The sequence below is a fragment of the Nanorana parkeri genome, unplaced genomic scaffold, assembly GCF_000935625.1.
Source record: "Nanorana parkeri isolate BGI_ZX_2015 unplaced genomic scaffold, ASM93562v1 scaffold50, whole genome shotgun sequence".
Classification (NCBI taxonomy): domain Eukaryota; kingdom Metazoa; phylum Chordata; class Amphibia; order Anura; family Dicroglossidae; genus Nanorana; species Nanorana parkeri.
In genome coordinates, this window is record NW_017306318.1 from 1,997,543 (window position 1) to 2,005,381 (window position 7,839).

Here is a 7,839-nt window from a genome sequence, read left to right on the forward strand (position 1 = left end):
ACTTACAGTGAAGGTAGGTGACCAAGGCATTTTCTTTTACAATGCCATTAGTGAATAAAGGAATGAAAAATAAATAGTGGCTCTCATCAGGCTTATTAATGACACCCTGGCACCGGCAGCTCTCTTGGTATGCGTGCTCATGCTGTGTTTGGAAGTAATTGAGTTAGCAGCCCAAAATGAATAATATTCATGGACAATTTCCACTGCTTGTGTTGCCTTTCTGTCACCATATACAAGTGGCATTTCTTTTGGACAGTGAAACTTCAAATAGAGCCATATCTTAGACATTCGACATTGTGGTTGGCCGTAATTACTTTTATTTTATTTATTAGATTATTAATGATTAATTTACTGTTACTTTGTTTACATTGGGATGTCGTATTCTGCAGCACTTTGCAGAGTCCACTGAATTATTACCATCATTCCCTGCAGCAGCGTTGCCCTATCTGTCGGCCATAGTTATACGAGTAGCCAACTTGTCATTATTCGCTGAGAGCCCAATTGAAGTCTAATGATAGCCATACATGCAATGCTCTCCTACGCCAGTGCTCTATTCTGACATAGCTGAGTAATGGCCATACCCCTCATCACATGTGTCCTCTGGCACACTTGTAAGGCTGAGAGAGAGTGGGTGTGTCTGACCTGGTTTATTAAATTACGTAGTGCATTGAGCTCCAAGGTCACACTCTGGTGTCTATTGGACTGGACAGTCATATTTAGACACATTGCACGTTTAGTATAACAGGGTAATGTAGAATGTTGGGAAAATGTCTATGTGACAGTATCTGTTTCTGTGACTTTATTTGGGCTCTAACCTATTGGCTCTGGATTACCTGGAGGAAACCCCTATAGCAGTGGATGCTGCCATGTTGTGGTTGGTAGAGGTTTTATTGATATATTTACTCTATAGCAATGGATCCTACCATGCTGTGGTTTTTGAGGGAGGTTTATGAGATATTTACCCGATACCAGTGGATGCCACCATGGCAGGGAGTTTAAGACACAATTGCCCTTCAGTGGAAGCTGCCATGTTGTGGTTGGCAGAAGGTTTTTTATGTATTTACCCCATATAAGTGGATGGTGCCATGTTGTAGTTAGCAGAGGGTTTTTTATGTATTTGTCCTATATCAGTGGATGGTGCCATGCTGTAGTAGGTACAGGGTATTTGACTTATTTACCCTATGTCCAGTGGATGGTGCCATGCTGTAGTAAGTACAGGGTATTTGATGTATTTACCCTATGTCCAGTGGATGGTGCCATGCTGTAGTAAGTACAGGGTATTTGACGTATTTACCCTATGTCCAGTGGATGGTGCCATGCTGTAGTAAGTATAGGGTATTTGACGTATTTACCCTATGTCCAGTGGATGGTGCCATGCTGTAGTAGGTACAGGGTATTTTACGTATATTTACCCTATGTCCAGTGGATGGTGCCATGCTGTAGTAAGTACAGGGTATTTGACGTATTTACCCTATGTCCAGTGGATGGTGTCATGGTGTAATAGGTAGGGGGTATCTGACATATTTACCCTATGTCAGTGGATGGTGCCATGCTGTGATTGGCATGTCTCCAAATCTTGCTGTGTTATGGAGACTGTTGTCATGCAGCGAGTGTCGCATATCTGCAGGCTTTTGATGGATGCCACTTCACACTTATCCTGTCAACGTTTTACTATGTTTTAGTGTGTTTGATTTTCTCACCAACTTGTCACCGTTTAAAATTCCCATGGTTGAAGCCTTGCGGCTTTGATGTGTTTCAGTATAGAGATGGCATTTGACCTCACCGCTATATATTTAGCAATATACTAACATGGGAGAGCAACAAAAAAAACACATTTCAGAGCTTTTTTTTTATTTTTTTTTACTAAAAAGCAATATGCAATAAGTTTGTGCAACCAATGAAATCCATTATTCACTCATCTTTTGGTCAGATTTGGGTGTGGTTTAGGTTCATAGAGGCTTTGAGCGGAGCATATTAATGCTTTACCCCCAATTCCTCTGATAATGCTTTTGGTTTATTCCATATTCTTCTTTGTGCCTTAGTGATCGCTCTTGGAGGGTCTGGGGATGTGTTATAGTAAATCTTAACTTCTAGCATAACTCGAGTGTTGTGACACACCACCTGAACTTGACAATTCGTGTTCCTCTCTACAATTTCGGCTGCAGGTAGCATATCACATGCTTTAAATTGCATGATGTCCAGAGCATATTAAAACCCTTGGATTTTTCTGGAATATGGAGTGTGTATCTGGGTTTGGTGTACCCATGATGCACAGAGTTGCTTTTAAAATGGAACATAGGTATGCACAGGTTTCTTCAAGCCCTGTTATGGTCAGGAGCAAGCCAAAGTCGCACCGGGAGTCAGCAGAGGGAAGCCATGGCCAGGAACAAGCCAAAATCATACCAGGAGTCAGCAGAAAGAAGCCATGGTCAGGAAAAAGCCAAGAGAGTCAGCCGAAACAAGCCATTGTCAGGAACAAGCCAAGGGGGTCAACAGAGACAAACCATGGTTATGAACAAGCCAAGGGAGTAAGCAGAGACAAGCGTTGATCAGGAACAAGCCAAAGTCATACCAGGAGTCAGCAGAAACAAGCCATGGTCAGGATCAAGCCAAGGGAGTCAACAGAGACAAGCCATGGTCAGGAACAAGCCAATGGAGTCAGCAGGAACTAGCCATGGAAAGGAACAAGCCAAGGGAGTCAGCAGAGACAAGCCTTGGTCAGGAACAAGCCAACATCACAACTGGAGTAAGTAGAAACAATCCATGGTCAGGAACAAGCCAAGGGAGTCAGCAGAGATAAACCATGGTCAGGAACAAGCCAAAGTCATAGCAGGAGTCAGTAGAAACATGCCATGGTCAGGAACAAGTGAAGATAGCAGAAAGAAGCCATGGTCAGGAACAAGCCAAGGTCAATACCAGGAAGGCAGAGCCGAGACAAGTCTAAGGGCAGGCCGGGTCAGCAATAGAGCAGATCTCAGGAACAAGTTCCTGATCAAGTCATAGGGTAACAGCTGAATACCATCTAGTAACTTGCTAACTTAGCTCTGTTTCCTAAATTCGCTATCTGGGGCCAAGATTGAAATTGGTCATGTGTGTCAGTACAGCATGCCTGTATACATTAGTGTATTTCTGCAGACATGTGTGCACACACAATCGGTTGGCAATGACCCTTGTTCTGCATATTGGCACATGCACACATCTTCTGATGCCGTCCTGACACCTTTTGGTCAGAGTACTTTTCAAGCTTCAGTAGTAACAATGTGGTGACAGGTTCATGAAAGGGGTCCTAACCATTATCTACTCTATCCAAAACTTGAAAAAATTGGCTTTACATACCCTTTAATGAACGAGTAACTGCAATATTTGGTGTATTTTTATAGCAGCCTGGCATTTAGCTTTAAGATCTGTAGCTGTCTGTCCTCAGTAGTGATTATCATAGCATTTTTAACACATTTATATTTACACTTCTTTTTGTGCAAAAATAAAATCGTCTGAAAAAGTTGGCGGCTGTCTAGCAAAAAGTGAAAACATGATTTACAGTCGTGTTCTTCCAGAATATATAAAATTCGGCCAATATGACAAGAGTTTTTCCCAGGGTTTGCTGAGGCTGATGGATTAGCTGGAACATATAAAGCAAATATATATCATTAAAAGAAGGAGGCCCTAAACCCTCGAAACGCTCATTTAGTGTCTAGACATGGTCCATACACAAACCTCGAACGGCCTCTGAAGTAGAGGAAGTTAACATTGACACACAAGGAGTGAAAGTGAGTAGGCCCCAGCCTCAACCACCGGCTTAAAGTGGGTCAGAGCAAACAGCATCCAAATTAAACACAGATCACCTCGGGGATAAAGTGAAACATTCAGAAGAAAGCGTGGGGTGACATCATGGCTTCTGGGTGGGATACTAAATACGGATGGTTAGTCATGAGTGGTTAACCAGGCACGTATTACTCAAACTAGTCCTTAAATTGGAATATATACAGTGAGCTATATAGGCATGGTGATTCTCTATGAGGAATAAGTTCTCTCCCATTTGTACACCCACGTCTGGAATATTACTGTATGGCCTACCCTAAACCAAATTGTTCTTTCCAAAGATTTTTCACTCCTTCATTAAGCCCCCACTTGCCGACAGCCACCCATTGTTACACAAACCCAACGTGCGACCCGACTCATAAAAATACTTAAATATGGCTTCCATGAGGTAGCGATAAAAGTTAATGGCAAGTTCTTCTTGGGTTACTGGTGGGCGGTTCGCACACCTACATTATTGTGCTGTGGTTTCACAGCTAGGGTATGGGACCACATTTGGTTGGGTATCCAAGTGTTCAGTGAGAACCAATAAAGAATTGTTAAAGCTGAACTCCAGCAAACAGCTACATACAGTATATAGATAAAATACATATATGACAGGCATTTTATCTGCCAAAGGATTTGTACCACTGCCCATTTAGTCCTGAGATTTACAGGTCTGCCTTGCAGGGGAGGGGATCTGACCTGCAGTTCAGTAGCACTTACAGGTCTTGTCCCTCCCGCAGTCTGTGATTGGACAGTGAAAGAAGAAGCAGCAGACTGATGAGCTCATCTCTCTCTCTCATCTAGCTGCTTCCAGTCCCACCAATATCATTGAATTGAATTTGTCTGCCCCATAAATCTATTTTTAGCACTTAATTCCTATTATATAAAATAGGTTCATGGGGTAGTGATGAAACCCAATGGAAAGTTCTTCTCGGGTTACTGGTGGGCGGTTAGTGCACCTATGGTATTGTGCTGTGGTTTCAGAGCCAGATAACATAGAGGCTGTGCACAGACCAGAGGGAGTGAGATAATGGTATTGCTTGCGCTCACCTTAGGGTTATCAGAGAGTTGGGTTCCAGAATTGAAAGCATAGAGGTAAGAGTAATCAACATATCACACATACGTTCCTTCCATTACTTCTTCTTGGAGTTCTTCTTTAAAGACTTTATTTTCATTTAATAGAAAAAAAGAGGAATTCAAAAAATGCCAACATATTAAAGTTATGCATACATAGAAAGTGAGCCTCTATGAAGGCATGGAGCTAGAACATCAATTTTATCTTCTCAGAAAACCTGGTATTGATAAGATCATATTGTATTTTGTTGTAGGTGGTGATAACTGTTTGCTAATCCTGAGGTGGAGGACTCTTTACAGAGGTGAACTGTTTGAAGTCCACTTCAAAAACCTGGAGCCTTTGAGATGAAAAAAAGAAGCAATGTGACACCTAAGTGCAAGAATGTTTTCCATTTTTTTTCTTTTGGAGAAGTGAAGGCCGTCATCTGTATATGTCACGCTACCACGTGCTGCAAAGGTTTATTGGCTTGCAGGTATGTGTGGCTGTCTCCATGCTAGAATTCCACGAATTAGTACTCAACAATGTTAATAGTCAGTTCAGTGGTGAAGCAGGTGCAAGCCTTGGAGGATGTCGTTTATTTACAAGGATGTTCCTTATCTCCATTAAAGGAAATTTGTACATATAGAAGACATACAGTATATGGAGGTTGCCTCCATGCTACCTCAGTGAAGGTTTCTTTGATACATTTTAAAATACTTTAGCTCATTCAAAATGGAACTTCTACTTCCCAGTGGGCTGCAACTCTACATTGCCCAGAAATGTTACATGCCCTTTTTTTTGTACACAGTAACAGTGCATTGGTGTGAAATTAACCCATAGGATATAAGGATATTTGCCTTGTCCTTGTGTTGGGCAACACAGCCCAATTATGATGGTGTGAATGTGGCCTCATCCCACATCCATATCAGAGAAAACATTGCAATGTTTATATTCAGAGTGTCAGCATTGTGACTGCAGATCAGGACTGAGAGGGATTCATGTTGCATATGTCCTGACAAGATATGTGACTCCCCCCCAACAGAACAATACAAAGGGGGTCCCAGCACAGGTTCAAGCTAGCCACTAACCAATCTGTTTACCTTTTTTAGTTCCATACACTTGCAATTACATGTGGAAGCCACACTGCTGCATCAAGGCACCTCTGATAAGTGTGGTCCCTAACTCTAAACCATCTGAGTTTACCAATTATAAGACACATGTAGGCAGCAATTAACAAACAGAGAGCAGGCTTCCCTGGAGACAACCCTTTGTCCCCTAGTTGGGAAACTCAGATAGTTCAGAGTTTTGTGTGGCAGTGTGGCTTCCATGTGTATTTGCAAATATATGCAACTAAAACCTCTGAGTAGTTAAACAGATTAGATCATTTTTTTGGTGGGTATCTTAAAAGTGTGTCTTCTGCCCCCTGTGCACTCTTTCCTCTGCTTCCTGGCTTTTCAATGCACTTTTACAAAAAGAATGTTCCTTGTATGTTTATTTTCCCTTTCTCCACTCTTTGCACCTGCACTGAGACCCCATTGTCTGTGCCCACTGCCGTCCATTTTAACAGCAAGTGCTGTGCAAACCTGGATCGCTAAAGAAATAAACGGAGAGTGCCTGGTGAACGCTGCAATGTGTTTAATATAGGACTTTTCAGCTTTTTATGACAATCTGCACCAGGTGACCTTACAGCATCTTTTTGGCAAGATGCAATGCAATTACACAATCAACATTCCTCTTTTTTATCCAAGTGCACAGACAGCCAGTGTGCGGCGGTATATGAGCCAGAGTGAAAACCATGGATTTATTATTTTTCACCTGCGCTTTCCACATGGGATACAGGAGTTATTGCTTGGCTGTGGATCTCAGAAGTTTCAGTGGTATGGGTCTTTAAAAGCAACCTGAGCTATAGTTAAAGATTACTCATCACCCTAAATGAGTAGAGGAAGTACATTGGAGGAGTTTGTGAAGTTCTGGAAGGGGTTTGTAAGAATTTAAGGCGTTTATTAGTATTGGGGTGGAATTTGTGTGGATATGGGAACAGCATGAGAGGGACTTGTTGAGAGGTCCCTCAAACTGGGTGAGAGTGAACCTTGACTTTGGAAACCAGGTCACATGTTTAGGAAGCTCAGGTTGATGCAGAAAACTTCAAGCGTACTGGCTAGGCTACCTAGAGAGGGGGCTTGGAATGCCACTTATAAAGATGCAAATGGCGGTGGTATTGACCTTTAGGATTTTCCTCCACCCACCAGACATGTTTACACTCCCTCCCTTGTTTTTTTTTTTTAAGTATACTGTCCCAAATTTATTAGTGGCGTTTTTACCTTGACAGTGGTTATTTGGTTTCAGAGTTGTGCCCAACGTTGGGTAGTTGGATGTCTGTTTTGCATTGATGGTGAGACTAGGGTTCAGAGTGTGTTAATTGGATGATCATAGTTCTTTGCTGTAATTGTTTTGTTACCAAAAGAAGGCAAGCCAGCAGAGACCGCGTGATGCTTTGAGCAATGTTCTGCTGGGAAACTTTGGGTCCTGCTATTCATGCTATGTACCACCTACCTGAATATTGTTGCTTACCAAGTAAACCGCTTCATGAAAACAGTATTCCCTGATGGCAGTGGCCTCACTCAGCAGGATCATGTGTTCTGCCTCACTGCAAGAATGGTTTGAGGAACACAACAACAAGTTTGAGTTTGAATTTGACTTGGCCTCCAAATTCTCCAAATCTCAATCCCATCAAGCATCTGTGGGATGTGCTGGAAAAACAAGTCCAATCCAAGGAAGCTGCACCTCACAAATTACAGGACCTTAAAGTGACATTAAACCTTAAAGTGACATAAAACAATACTGTAATGTGTGCCTTACTGTAATCCATGGTTGTTTCCCTTCTCTTTGCTGCTCTTCCTTTTAAATCTGTATCTGTTCTCATGCTGGGCAGAGCTTCTGTTTTGCAGCAGACTGCCTTGTCTCTGGAATGGATACATGGTGTC